The sequence below is a fragment of the Battus philenor genome, unplaced genomic scaffold (assembly GCF_028537555.1).
Source record: "Battus philenor isolate CCGP_79_NKW_IND1 unplaced genomic scaffold, ilBatPhil1.0.hap1 SCAF_22, whole genome shotgun sequence".
Classification (NCBI taxonomy): domain Eukaryota; kingdom Metazoa; phylum Arthropoda; class Insecta; order Lepidoptera; family Papilionidae; genus Battus; species Battus philenor.
The window spans coordinates 3,055,778-3,071,805 of record NW_027181685.1 but is presented as its reverse complement, the minus strand read 5'-3'; the positions used below and the strand labels follow the sequence as shown (position 1 = coordinate 3,071,805).

The window sequence follows — 16,028 nt, the reverse complement described above, 5'->3', positions numbered from 1 at the left end:
CAGTTGTAACATATAAGCAATACCTTAATGAACGCTCGCCTGTATTTATGCATACGTGGCGTGACTGCAACGCATAGGATGTTGCACCGGCGCACGCAAATAGGTTAGATATAAATAAGACACTCGTAAATACAGCGCAGACAACCTAACAGTTTACTGTACACGCCTTCTTACTCAATATGTAATAAGAAATTAAACGCTATGTTAAAATTACGATATTCCATATTTTTTACTAAAAAAACAGTTCGCTGTCGCGTAAACTTAAGAACTATTTATTTGCCTGTCTAAAGACATAAATGAACATTTTTTAACGACGTGTGTGTTACAGTCCAAGTCGAGGTCCCCTCGCGGGAGACCCAGTGCCTGGTCACTCCATGGAGCGTTCTTTTTTACATGGCTCCCCCTTTTGGGACCTCCGTTCCCCCCTGCCATGTGTGACATATTTTAGTGTTATTTACTTTCTCCTTTTATTCTCTACGATCTCATATATTACAATTTTTTTCTGTCCTTCACAATCTCTTTTTTCACATTCTCCGTGCATCACCTTCCTTCCTTCATCTTCGTACCTAAACCACAGTTTTGACTCAATTTATCGATTTTAATTACATTTTATTATTTGTTGCAATCAAAGAGCTTTTACCCTGGGTGGCCTTAAATCTTTTGAAATAGTAGTAAATAGCTTCCCAAGCTGCGACTCCTGGGACCCTTGGACTTCGCTACTTTAAAAGAATTCTTAGGCTAGGTACCCTCTGCGCCCTGCCATCTTAATCCCTTGGAACCTGCAAATTCCATTTGAGCAGAAGTGACAGTCCGGTTCCAAAAAAGTCGCTGAAAAAAATTACACAATGTTTTTTCTTAGAATAAATGGAAGATTTATCGAATGTAGAGTTTTATTTAAAGGGTCTGTTTATTGTTTGTTTAGCGATTAAGATGAGACCAGAAATGTTCAAAGTGCTGACTTGTTTTAGTCATAACTTCAATGACACGACTATTACGACATATAAAGTCATTTCACTACCAGCATAGTAGGTTGAGGTATGTAATCTTGGAACACAACATTTCCTCTTGTTACAAAAAGGGATAGAATAAAAACTTATCTAACTACGAAGATACTCTTTAAATGGTTGATTAAATAATCTAAAAACTTTTCTATTCAAGAATATGGCGGCTTTCGATTATTTCAAGTAATCTATTTCTGATAAAAAATCAGTTTAAGTTTCTTGATCAATTTAAGTAAAAAGATATTTATATGGACGTGTCGTGAATTTATAAATAAGGTAACCAAAAACTCATAGTTGATTACTGAACTCAATTGTATATGTTTATGTATCGATCGTCTGAAAAATCGATGTGAAAACTTCGCAAAAAAGAATTGTTTTTAACGACTTTAAGTTTTGTACATAGTATTTAAATTCTTTCCACATATTGCGAGCAATGGCGAGTTCAAAATACAATTCGCACAAAGCATTTAATTAGTTTTTCAAGAAGATCAACTTCCGTTGAAAAATAAATTATACTAATTAATTAAAATTGCAAATCGACGTAAGCAACTTTCTAGGCAGCCTTGTACAACAAACTTGGATAGCGGATAGCTGTGCTTCAGGTTATTGCACACATGCCTATCCTGTTTTATTTATACGTATGCTAATGGCTGGGTTAGTGCACTCATTATAATATACAAATTTATTTTGATGATAATCAAAAACTTTTAATAATATGACCACAATCTTTGAAGACTATTAAGGCAATTCTACAATAATTTGTAGATTTTAAATTTAATTATAACTCAATTTTTTATTCGAAAAGAGGTTTAATGTCCTGGTAATCCTAGCTCTAGTACAAAAGAGTCAACTGGCGCTTTTTTTTTTGATATAGTGGGATGAAGTCTTATTATTGTATTAACTACTATGACAGATTTTGTATTGTCTTGTTGTTGGCGGGTCGTAATCCAAAATAAATAAATAAAAATTATTTAATTGCGATCATTTTATTGGTTTTAGATCTTAACAATTAGTAAATAAAAATGTTTTTGTTATTTCGTTCGCGCCGGACTATTAATAATGTAATTATATTTTCACTGTAATGCATTCCGTACACGAAAGTTTTTGTTTGATTACATCCTAACACGCATTTCTTGGTTTTTGTGTCAAATGTTAGTCATATATTAATAGATTTTAATTTACTCTATCATTTGTGTAGGAAAAGAAAATTGTGTTTACTTTTTTCCTCGTAATTTTTCCTTCATGAGAACCAGTTTGTTAAAAAAGGATCCAATTTGTTCGGGCGACACCCAGCAAGCAAGAACCCTCATCAGGTGTACCGACAACAGAGTTCAACAAGTTGCTGGTTGCGAGCAACGCAAGACTGATCATCTTGGCGATCCTAGGTGGAGGCCTATGTATTGCAGTGTTCATCTATCGGCTGAAAAGAAGAGTGAGATTTTCTAGTTACCTTATTAAAACATTTCGATTCATTTATCTAAAATATAAAACTCCCGTGTCACGGTGCCCGTGATTGAACTCCTCCGAAACAGCTCGACCTATTTTCGTGGACCTTAGCGCGCATATCGGCCAGGGTGGAGAATTGGACGACATCTATTTTTCATTCCGCTAAATGATAAGGGTGGTCCACCCCTAAATTTTATTTTATTTTTTAGACAAAATTTTTTGTTTTTATTTTTTTATGATACAGCATACAAAAATACATACAACCCTAAATTTTCACTCCTCTACGATCAACTCTTATTTTTTATTTCTTAATTAAAAACTTTATTTTTTTTTGTAAAACCACGTTTGCGGGATCAGCTAGTATTAATAGTAATGATCAATATTTCATTAGAATGTAAGTGACTACACTTGTATAATTGTGGACTGGTACAATAAGTTGTAGGAATTACATTACGTCATCGACAGAGGCGCATCGAAAATGGGAATCCCACAGAAATATAATTCTTTATATACATCGATATAAATATGGACGAAACTTGAATTACACACTTCTACTTCAGATTTCGTGTTGTTATCACCTCCAAGACCTTCCGACCATAGGAAGAATCCCACAAAGTTATGTAATGAGTCGTATGATCTTGAAATTGGCTGCCCTGTTATTATAAGTCTATTCGTTTGCTACTACTGCTGCGCATATTGAAAATAAAAATTCTTAATAGACAGATACTCTGCATCAAATTTTATGCAACACGCTGATCTATTCCGGCTTTAGTTAAGTTTAATAAATTATGGCAGTAAAGATGTCACAAATTTAATATAAATCGGGCATTCGACACGCTTGGACAGGCGATTGTCGGATGTAGGAGCGGTCAGGGCAGAGAGCATAGTATTAGAACGTGCCTTTATGTAACGGGATCATGAACGGTCAGTGGAACCGAATCTTTACGTTCGTTTAATTACATAAAATTACAATAGGTTTAAATAGATAAAGAAGTAATGTAAGCATTAAAAAGAAAATAAATCATTTAACCCTTAATAGCCTAGTTTCAATTTTGATACCAATTTTTTAAACCGAATGTTCACATTACTATTAGTTTTTTTAATAGGTTGGCTGTACGAATTTTACTGTTGTATAATATTCTTTCCAACGATATCAAAAAAAATCTATCTTTTCCTTCATCTAGACCCTCAAGCAAACACAGTTATATTAAAAAAAATCACTTTCGTTAATCAGGCTATTAAGGGTTAAAATAGACAAATGAAAAAGAAGTACGTCTTGTCGTAAACGTTGATTTGGACAATTTGACTAATTTGGAATGTCCATAGAAAAATAAGAAGGCGATTATAAAAGTGATAAAATGGGGTTTGAAATCTGTTGCAAATGTTAAAATACAGAGTACCTTTAATTCACGTATTAAAAAAACTTATATACATTTTACAATGTGAACATATTCGACATATTTAATTTATGTAAATTATCATCGCGTTAATAATTACTTTCGTTGTCATCTAATAGGGATGTTTACTATACTATCACTTTCGATTGTATGTAATTAATTATGTTTACCTATGTATGTGTATTATGTTTGGAAAGAGAGTAGTGAAGAGACTCGTTGGAAGGATTATTAGGAAAAACTAATGTCGGTAGACCAGCAAAATGTTGATGATATTGTTGCAAAAGCAGGGCACAATTGAATGACCTTTAATAAAAATAGGGAATTCTAGAAAGTGAAAGAGGAGGCGTTCTCACAAATAGGGATCCACATCAAAGAAAAAACTAACATTAGATTAATAAGTTAATCATACTAACACGACTAACTAACATTTGAAATTTATTATGTTGATGTGGAAATAAAAACAAGGCTTGACAGCAACAGGAACAATAAGCACAGTATAGGATGTCCACTCACAAGGTGGAGAAACCACCTTGTCAATGTCGGCGGAAGACCAAGGATGCAGATCGCTTTCAACAGGTTTTATTGAAAATCGGACGGTGAGGACTTTGTCCAGTAGTGGAAGTCCTGCGGCTAAAAATGACGATGATAAGTAGATGTTTCAACGAAAAAATAATATTTTCATTGATACTAGAACCTTGATGTTTTGTTTCAACGTAATAAATAGCTAACCCCGATCGTGCATACACAACCGTATCTCGACTTTGTAGTTATTACTTTGCATTTAATTGACCTAATTTTTTTTGTTTATCTCGGCTTTTTATACTTTAGTGCTGGTGTCGTCTGTGTGTCGTATGGAAATGTTTCATTTTTTATAAAGCATGCAATGCAATGCATGCAAGCTATGCGTTGGTTGCTCTTTGTCTATTGTTGTTTTTTGTAAATTTCTTATGGTATTAATATTATGCGATTTTAATTTGTAATTAATAGTTATTACGCAATTAGAATAATTGAAGATTTATGGGTTACTATATATGGATAAAGCCACCCGGGACTCGTGAGTTTTCTAATAGAATTTCAGATACTCCATCTTGTTGAAATTCATATAAGGAATATACTCATGTGTAATTTATTTTTGCTTGAGTTCCTATTTCACAATTTTAACCTTTTTATGAACTTCGACCTCTGACAAAATACGTAATTATGATTTTACTGCCGTTTCGTCTTCGTGGGCGTCTATGGGGTGTACATAGACGCCCACTGCAAGGCATATTCCTCCCCCAATAATATCTATGAGAAAATATATCATAATCACCACGCTTGGCAGGCGAATTCACGATCGCAGTGTGGTATGATGGTACGCAGAGGACGCTGCTGCCCATCCTTTGGAAACTTCTTTGTGTGCAGTGGCAATTCTGTACAATTAATTCACAAAGTATGAATTGTATAAGATTGTATCTCCGGAATGGAACCCGCGACCTTCAATCGCAAGTCAAAGTCCCCTACCGTTGGGCTACCTACTCAACTTCACTGTGCAAATACCAAAACCCAATATTAAATTTAATCGTTATCTAAGATGAAAGAAATTAACATTATAGTCGTATTGTCTTTTTGTATATTGAATAGACTTTAGTTATCTCAAATGTGCTGTATCCTATGTAATTTGAATATCTTTCTGTATTCATATAAAAAACCGTAATATTTAGGTGATGTTTTTCAGGTTAATTGCTCGTTTAGTAGACCATTCTTAAATAAATGTACGTGATAGAAGACCATCCAAAAAAGGCTGGCAGCACGACAATTAAAGCCTCTGTCTGTTATATTTTTTTTTGTATAACACATTACATGTTAATTAGTAACTAGCACGAATTTGATGTAACCGCTAATTATGTATTCACTGCTAGGAGAAGTCTACCGGAATGAAAACCATAAAATAATAAACACATAAGGTCAGTGCGTAGTCTAGAGGTAAACGAAAACAAAATTAAATACATGGATAGCAAAATACAAAAAGGTGTTTCTATGGAATCTATTTTAGTTTAGGAATTCTGTATATAAATCTGGTCTGTGCTCGATGATAGACGAATCCCAGGTGCGCCGCGAACAAGGCGTCTATACCTAGCATATACCGATGGTAAATATAAAATTTGTTGCAAGATAATTGAGCTAGAGAAATAGTAACGGGCGCGTATGGTTGTTAAATATATATGTATAAATATGATGAAATATTAGAGAGATGTGCTCTATTTGTTATGTTTTTCATAGAGTAGATATTACACAACATTGCTTGGGCATTCCCCTATGTTCTAGACCAGGGTTTAAAGAGACGTTGAGAAGCGATCAATGCCTATCTACGACGTCACAACCGAGTTGCGTCGGCGCATATAAATGTAGAGAAAGAGATGAGAGTTCCATTTTCAATTTAAAACCTCGTTTTAAGAAACTGCTCAGCAAAACAAACACCTCCTTTATTCTTCTTAATAGTGACCATCAATGAAATTGACTTGTTATGTAATGTCAATTTTCAATATAATATATTTAATTCAGGCTTAATATTTTAAAGTTCTTTATTTGCAATAAAGACTAAATATCATTTACAGTTAGCTAAAATACTGGTGGGTATTTTGAGTTATAGAAGGAAATGAGCGCAGAAATCGCGGTAATAGCAAAGCCTTATTTGTGTCACAGTAAAAATAAATTTTGTAAGCCTTATACTAGGCCCTAATTGTGTTCGCTGTTCATATCATTGTATTATACTGTACTGTATTAATTGTATTATATTGATTTGCTTGCTTAAAGCGAGACGGCATTTAAAACGTGGTCTTTCAATTTGAATCTCATTCAAACTCTCTTTACGACCCATGAAACGGTATGCTCGGATTTTCCTCAAGAGATCGAATTAGCAATGAAGAGATATGTGGAACGGAAGTAGCTGACATAGCCCAGCGGATTGACAATAATGAAGGGCCAGTGAGCTGGCCAGGTGACTTCTGGTGCCTTAAGATTTAAAAGTAGAAAACATCAGTAAACATATCGTAAGACGTCCACCCGCTAAAGGAATTTGGAAGGCGCTGGTTGCAGGACCCTTCTATTCGGTACTTTGTCATGCAGGGCTTCCTTCGGCTGTAACTTCTTAGTTTCTTCACTTAGCCGTGTCATCATGACAGAAGGTCGTGGCCGATCATGTCAGTTTCCACTACCATATATCTTTAGGCTTTTCTCGCCGACATGACGAGGTAACTTCCCTCACACCTTCGTGCCAGCAGAATCTGAAATACGATGACTTATTTTAATTTTAGTATAGTACACGGACATTTCTTTTCCATGAACTCATGTCTGATGAAGCTGTAAAAACCTTAGGGCTAACAGCAATAACTTCATCAACTTCAACATGTTTTATGGAGCCGTGTATAAGCAGGTAACCGTCTTCATCAACATCTAAAGTACTGTGCGTCATAATAAGAAAAAATATTTTAAAAATATGTTGTGTGGATAATAATAGAGATAATCCAATCCACTTTACCTTAATTCGCTGTTTTACCTTGCCACACGTATTGTTATGTAACAATGCCAGGACCTTGGTAGTCGCGCACGCGACTTAGCGTATCGTTGGACCTAGACCTAGGTAATGCAATTACAGGATTGCGGTCGTCGCGGTGGCGCGCCAGCGGACCGTGAGGCTTTGTGGCCTCTGAGGTCGCTGGCGGCCACCGCTCGGGTGATTGATCTGTCGAAGAATTTGATCTACCGACTGTACAGTTATTGCTCATCGCGGTATCACGTTTTTGTACTAGAAAATCAGTTAACTTGACGGTAATGATAACAGTGCATGGATTTTTAAAATTTCCAGCAAGAAAATTATTTTATTATATGTTTGAAAAGAAATTTCAAAACCGAATGGTGAAATAATTAAAGAAAATTCTTTTTAGTTGTACGCTATATGGTATATATGTATAAAGTATGTGTAAATTATGGTACATATTATATACTTCTATTTGATTACAGATTTTTTTATCAATTAGGTAATAAGTTCAATATTATTCATGTATATATACTATTTTATCTTCTATGAAACAATTTTTTATTCGCTTTGCAGCTTCGCCAACAGATTGGTTTAAATCAGTGTTCCCCAAACTTTTTTTGGTATATTTTTAAATTAAAATTTTTCATTTATGAGAAGAGATGAGTCTACTACCTTAACTCCATATTTATTCCCAAATTGGTACCATTTTTTGTTTTAATTCTCATAGTCTAGCACTCTTAATAAGTTATAAGATTTATTTTAACTGCATATTATAGACGAGATATATTATAGTAAAGTATGTATGTAAGTAAAATATTTAAATTATTTACGTCCGCAATTAACAAAATAATTTTATCGTACCCCGACTGGTAAATGCACGATTACACCTATTACAGATTGGGAGTTGCCGACTTAGACGATGATATTTTAGATTCTAAATTCGTGAGCTCTGATTTGAAAGTTGTAGCAGTTGAGGAGTTGCGCATCGTCTGACTTCAAATAAAGGTTAAGGCACGTAAATTCAACTTTAAAAAGCAGATAATTTAAGTGGGTAATAAACGCACTCAACGTAATTAGTTGGTGATTTAAACGATGCTATTCATAGCGCCCATTAGCGCAATATTACTTAGCAATTAAACTGCGACGATGCGATGGCCTCGTTATGTGCAGGTAAATCTGCCAACCGATGCTGTAACGTCAACTGCGTCGTAGTTATAGATAAACATATTTGCATAGCTGTGTTAAAATTTTAACCGGCTTCGAGTTAAATTTATCCAGAGAACTTTGGAGCCAAACCTCATTTATACGAAATGTAAATATAGTATTTACCATGTATTACGACCGGAAAGTAATTTCGTCTGTCGACATATTTTACTGAAGCACCGTTTGATTTTTACCTCCACGGCATTGAAAATATATATACGTTGACAAAGGGTTGTTGATATCGACGGTAAATATATTGTATTAGAAATAAATACTTTTATAGACGTAGTCGTGTGAATTTAACTAAAGAAAGTAACATTACCTTACCCACTAGCAAATGTTCATATAACTATTTAACTTTTATAACATTAACACACTTGTTTACTAATTATCCCTCTCCCTTGGGTTGCCCAGTAAAGATTGCCTAAAGGCATTAAGTTCACCATTAAATAAATTGTTAAAAACGTCTCCTGAGCGATAGATAGAGCTTGCATCACGAAAGTTGTTCAAACAACTGAAGGTATTGTAAAATAAGGTGTTCGGTTATAGTTGTTAGTTTTTATTGAGCTATGCCATTTATTAAAAAAAGATTTAAAGATTTTACATGTTTTTCAAAAAACTGATTACTGTAAAATATGTTAAATTAATAATTTTTTTTCTCTAAGAATGCGTGAGGCCTAAATGTACAAAATCTGCCACTAAACAATAAATAACTTTATTGTGTAGTAATCCGAATTTTGATAACGATTTTTCTTAATGTTTATCATTACGATATTTGTTATTTCTGAAACCATTTGTTTATGGATATGGTTTACCATATGTTACATTAAATAACAGCGAACGTTTAAAACATAACTGTAAGATATTCCGCAGATATTAAAATAATGTCAAAAATGGCTGTAGATCGGCACACACAATATGAAGTCGCTTGCAAAAAAACTGTAGTTGAATTTACTACGAACATCTTGTTCATAGCTACGGACATATATAAAATGTCTAACTTTCATCTCTAAAGTGCAAATGCTTGCTAAGTTAACAAAGGAATGAATTCGTGTGCTAATATAACTGTAGCTCTTTTCTAGTAATCACTTAAAAACCTGCATTGAAATCTCTGTTATGTTTATAATTTATATTATCGCAAAATTAACCTTAATGTAATATGTTTAGAGTTACATTTCGATTAGCGTGTACGATTTAGCGGTAGGCAGGAACGGCTGCGGAGATGAGGGTCGCTCAAGGCCGTCCATTGTGAAGATCCGGCCCTGTCGGTAGCTCTCATAATCCCTGGCCACTCGGCTTACGTGCGCAAAGTTACGTAAGGACGTACTGTAGATGCATTTATATTTAATACCTTATTGTGTAGGTGTTTAAAGTCATTATTGTTTGTACTTAAAATACATTGTTTCTCGATTAGCTTAAGTTGTAATTTTATAGTCTTTACGTTCGTTTCATGTTTATCTGCATTTGTCTTAAGTTATTTGCAGTTTTTAGATATTTATTTACAAGTAAAACTTGATGTGTATTTTAATTATATTAAAATATTTAAAGCTAATATTGCATGTTATGGTTGAGGACTTCAACTGAAGATTGTAGGTTGCGAGTTCGATTTTCACTACGGAAAGTGAATAAGTTATACAACATTGTCACAGACTAATAGACTTCAAACTGACAATGATAAGACATCGTGTGAATATTCACTTATCCAATTTATCTGTTCAATACCAGTATCCTGTCTCTGGGAAGAGCCTATGTTTCATCATCATCATTTTAGCTTAGAACGTTTAATGCTGAATGTCTACCATGAAATTCTGATATGTTGGAAGCGGTCTGCATCTCTTGTGGGGTGGACGTCATATCATAAAGGATTTGTGTACAGATTCTTGCCACGCTTGGTAGGCTGGTTGACGAACGCAATTGTCACTTATGTTCGGGAGATGTTTTTACACGAAGAATATAGATTATTGTTCTAGTATCGCCTCATTGTAACTGTATGAATATTAAAATGCTAACGTGACACAATTTTAAATGCTAGTGAACATCGTCATGTTAGCTGGTATATAGGTAAGGCATATAGGCCTCTTTCAAAGATTGTTAAGATGATCGGTGCTCACGTTCAGCGACTTCCCGTGGCCTTAACCGCAGCCTGCAGCGTGGACAGCTCCTGAAGAATCACAAGCGTGGACAGCTCTTGAAGAATCACAAGCGTGGACAACTTCTGAAGAATCACAAAGATCAAAAGATTCCCCAAAGATCGCCACAATAATCTGTCTTGCGCTGCTCGAATCCAGCAATTTCCCGTGGAAGTAACTATATCGTCGGTTCACCTGGTGGGGTTTACCCACGTCTCGTCTGCCGGCTCGTGGTCGCCACTCGAAACCCTATCAGCTCCTTCGATCGAGATGTGCCCCGCCCATTGACATTTCAAGCTAGTAATTATTCGTGCGACCTTGGTTCTTAAATGCAAATAATAGTTGAATATAATGATATATGTTTTGATACGCAGGGGGCGGTGCTGTGGCCACAAGGTGTATCCATGAGACGGCGCTAGCTCTCGTGCGAGAGGAGCGTCGCGACACGCTGCGTGCTCTTCGTGCTTGTGAGTGTCATTTTTTTTTATGGCCCCCGCTATTGGGGGCCTCTCGTACCCCTATCTTTGGTGGGACAGGGACTTTACGGGCAATTTATTTTTTCACATAATTATTTATTATTTCCATTCTCTCCTTTCGTTCTTCACATATTCTTTCAATCTATTCTTTCATGCCACATTTCTGCTATCTTTCCCTTTTACTCTGTGACCTTTCATTCCTTCCTCATTACACGTTACATTTTTTCTTTATTTTTTTTCGTTTAAATTTTTATCACATTTTATATCACATTTTGAGTTACATTTTATCACATTTTTTCTTATTGTCTATTTAAATTTTTCCTTATTTTTTTTATTTTTTGGATCACTTTTTTAATTATTTCCTTGCAGTATGAGAGGAATTCTTCCCTAGTATCCTTTCCGCCTATCAGGGAGGCTTTTGACTCCTTCCTGATTTTAACGCCAGACCGGCACTCGAATTCGAGCCGGAGTCCCCCGAATGCGTGATGTGAGTGTCATATTTGCGCAAATCGTTGCATTCTGAATCATTAACCACAATTCTCTGGCAAATATTTATTTATTTAACACTATAGGATCCCTATATCCAAATCTGGCAGCCGCCTCAAAACACGTGTCCCACAAGTTGAATTTATATTTAATAAGAGTTTTTTTGTTAATGACCATCAGAGTACAGAAGCATAATATCAATTGCTAATGTACCTCAAAATTATTTTAGAAATTAACGTTTGTTCTGTTAATCTATATTTTGAATGTTGAATACGTTCTCGTAGTAGTCTATCTGGTTCGTGTTTGGAGATTTCGTAATTAGGTCGACTTGTACGAACCAAACTTTGTGTGAAATGGCTGTTATGCTATTATTACACTATGAAGTGTAGTCACTAAAAAAATAATAGACATAAACAATTTTATCTTATATCTCAAAGTGTGCATAGCGGATATTTGAAAATTCTACTAGTGGCAGTTCTCTTTTGCTAGAAACTGTGTAGATCAGTATTCTCTTACCTATTTTGTGCAATGTCTCATCTTAGCCTTTCTAAAATTCTTCTAAAACTCTATGTAACCTAATTTTTATACTAAAACGGAAGTGTGAAACTCCTGTCAAGTTCACTTTGGCGTGAGCCCACCGTTGGGAAACACCGGTCTGGATCTATATGTAGATATAAATAAACCAGAGATAGGCGAGTAAGCATTATTTAACATATTCCTGAGTATAGTGCTACCGAAACCACTGTACCTGTGGACGAGGGGAGATATCGGCCGCTCCGTACAGTCAAGCCGCCGGCAACGTTCGCGTCGAAACTGTAGTTAGCGCGATACAGCGTTTTGGTAGCTTTGTAGTGCAATTATAGGCCTGATAAAATGTTCTGACCATTGATATATCAAAATTTTAAAATTCTGTTGATCACACTCTTATGAGACATAAGGAAAATGGTTCGTCTCGCCATTTCCCTAGTACGATTATTTACTCTATAATTTCTTTCAATACACATCTTTATCATGATTGAGTTCAATCAAAACACGATTAAACACAATCCAAACATAATCATTGTTTTGTTCAATTTAAAATTAATGGACAAATAATAGATTGTAAATTAGTGCCTTGCGACCTGTGCGTAGTTGTAGTGGCCTAAGGCGGTGTAATTCTGGCTATATGCTTTCGCCTATGAGCTATAAAAAAATAATAACATATAAAGATTTTACAATAAGTACATTAACCCTTTCCACTCCAAGGCTGTTATGTAGCATCGATAAAATTTAATTGAATTATAGTATCTTGCGATTCTAGAATATGTTTCATTCATGATTCAAACATTTTAGTAACAAAAATCTTTCCTGTTTTAAAATTTTCTGCAAAAAGAAGTATTACACCATGTCGACAGTGGAGCTTGTGGAACAAAATCTGTGTCCAGTGACACTCGACATTGGAGAGGAAAGGGTTAATGCTTATTGTTGAAGCTAAAACTACCAGTGTCATTAGATTATCTGGTTTCAAATCTATATATATATATACGCTTTCATTTTCATCTTTTTAATTTTGACTTATAGTCCTCTAAACGCATGTTTTGCTGTTAAAAATAGTAGATAAGCAGTAATCCACATCCGCATTATCATCATGTCTGACGTTAGACGCCCTTCGCAAGACATGGGACTCCCCCAATCTGGTCTGGCGCTGTCTAGTGTGATGCTTAATCTCGAGTAGCAATTTCAATGTGAACGTACTCCGGATTTACGATTTTGCATCTGTTAATAATGTATGCTTTACCTTTTATCATTCGTTTAGATTCAACTTCTCTTATGGTCAGTCCTATATGCACATGCTCCATTAAGGTGCAGTTGTAATATTCCAAGATGAAATCCTCGCGTAGTAACGATCTAGATGTCTGAATTCAAGTTATCTACGAGCATCTCAGACTTTCATTAAAGTCAGCGATTTCTAGAATCTTCTTCGTCATATCCGTTGATTAACCTCAAAATAACCATATGTGACGTCATCTAAACCTAATTAAAATGTTTAAGTTACATTGACCTTAAAATAATTTGTACGATATTTATATTTCAATTTTATCTTTGTTTTAATTTACTGCATACATATTTAAAAGTATATTGATTACGTGATCACTATACTTTACATTTACTTACTCATGAGTTAGCAAATCACGTAAGGTCATTATATCTCACCTAAGAATTACTCAGCAAATCATTTTCATTATATTAATAACTATTTCTTTAAGAAGACAAAACGATTCATGTATTGTCTTTATGTAAAGATACTTACGACATTGTTGAAATAATATTTTTAACTTATCCAGTAATTCAATATTCTCTCTTCCGGCGGAAGTATAATTTAAAACCATTTAATACTCATCTTGTCATGACTGATATGTGCAAGTGCTTAAATTTTGACAACCCGATATTTTACAGTTGTCTTCAAGGCGAGTCATTTTACTTCTCTGCGATGTGACATTGACTTGTTTCTTAATTTGGGCTTATTTATTTCGCCTGAATCTTCTCTTTTCTTTTTTTATACAGGATGGTTGACTATCGGTGTACAAATTTCAGGGGTGAATTTATAGCTCATGGTATACCTTAACTAAAAATAAATAGCTTCAAAAGCTGTAAATAACGTAGGTATAGGTGCAAGTGTACTATACTTTTAAATTTGTAGTATATTACAATGTTTATTTTTTTATTATGTCCACCCTAAACTGCCCTCTCCTTCATGTTTCTCCTCTCCACCCAAAGGTTGTCTGGTAGAGATCGTTTCGAGTAATAAAACTGTCTCTTCTACCTGTGTATAAATGGTTTCTTTTTTTAATTATTACCTGGGTTATTTTGTTACGTTTTTTATTGTAGAGTTTTGGTGTACAATAAAGTATAAATAAATAACGTAATGATATATATTAAGACAAAGCGTTTTTAAAATTCGGTTTACCACGTATTAAAATTACATATTTTTTACTTTGGTCTGCTAGAAGTTATCCGTCTGTTGCATTTCAATAGAAAAATAAGTTAATGTAACATTTTTCAGTTAACCATTTTATACAGGTTAACAGGAAATAAATTTAAATCTTTAAAGGTTTAGATTGCTCCCTTCAATGCTTTTACTGTATATCAATTTCTGTTTAGTTTCACGGTTTCAAATGTTCTACGCTTATCCTGAATAAAATAGATCGAATTGTATTTGTGGCGGGCAGTCGGTGCAGAGAGCTAAGGTCATCATTCAATTATAAACCGGCAAAGCGTTTGCAATAGAGCTGCTTATAGACCAGTTCATTTAGCGGGTATAAAGGCGAAACGCTTGTCTCCAATTGCTAGATGGCACACAATCATCCAATAAGCCGGGTCGTTGCACTCCCCGCAAGTGCCTTATGAATAAGTGTCGTGTCAATTCAGGGCTGCCACCCAACATAAAACTTACAACCATGCAATAAATTTGTTTTTATTATTTTTGTGATCAGCTTGTCATTAGTCAATGATGTTGGCAAATAAAAAAAGGTAACTTAAAATTATGTGTCATTAAAAATTTTATTCAAAAAGTAAACATTGGATTCGCAACAGGGACGGTAGCCAAACTTTTGACTAAATAGAATTGTATGTACTACCTACATCAGTGTAACTTTTTAGATTTTGGAGTGGTTTGATCATCACCATATCAGAAGGAGAATGTCTATTTCTGGACATAGATTTCCAATGGGACCGCTTGCAAGCGGCCGACATCCAGCGTCTTTCTGATATCCTTTTTACTGACTAATTTTTCTTATAGACGTATAATAAAAACATGATTTTTTTCAGTTTTCTTAAATGTTTATTATATATTACAATATATGTACACTGCATGTAATAATATTTATAATTCCTCCTAGTGTTTTAGCCCGTCTTATGAAATAGTCCGCTTTCCTATTTCTTTTTCTCTACATGACTATAAAACTTAGAGGTTAGAGCATTTAACAGTTCTTTTCTTGAGATACTCACTCCTGCACTAACAAGGTTGACACCTTTACGCTTTTCACGCTGCAAAACGAGGTTAAGTGTTATATTGCCGAAGTCAACTACATTGCGCACGTCCAATTATGATTATAAACAAGTTTCAGAAGAGCTTTAATCTTTTATGTTGATGGCAAAATGTTTACGAAAATAAATATATAAATGAATGTCAAAATTTCAGAAATTACCCAAAGTGGCGTGAGAATGTAGCCCGGTATGTGATATACTAACGGCAAGAATGTTATTGTACGGAAAAAAGGAAATTGTGTTTAAAAAATTATAACAGTGTAAGTAAATACGTCACGTAGCGTATCAATTATTTTCATTAATTCTTAGCAAAAAAAGTTCTGTTATTAATTTCCGTCTCTATG

At 34.5% G+C, this 16,028-nt stretch overlaps 1 protein-coding gene across 2 annotated transcripts in view; it reads left to right on the top strand.

Moving 5' to 3' along the window:
* The window catches only part of Synd (protein kinase C and casein kinase substrate in neurons protein Synd), a 161,777-nt gene that overhangs the window by 16,582 nt on the left and 129,167 nt on the right, over positions 1 to 16,028 (top strand). For both annotated transcript variants that reach the window (XM_068766939.1, XM_068766938.1), the window contains exon 2: positions 11,071 to 11,163. The gene's annotated coding sequence lies outside the window, so the exon portion shown is untranslated. The remainder of the gene's footprint in view (positions 1 to 11,070; positions 11,164 to 16,028) is intronic.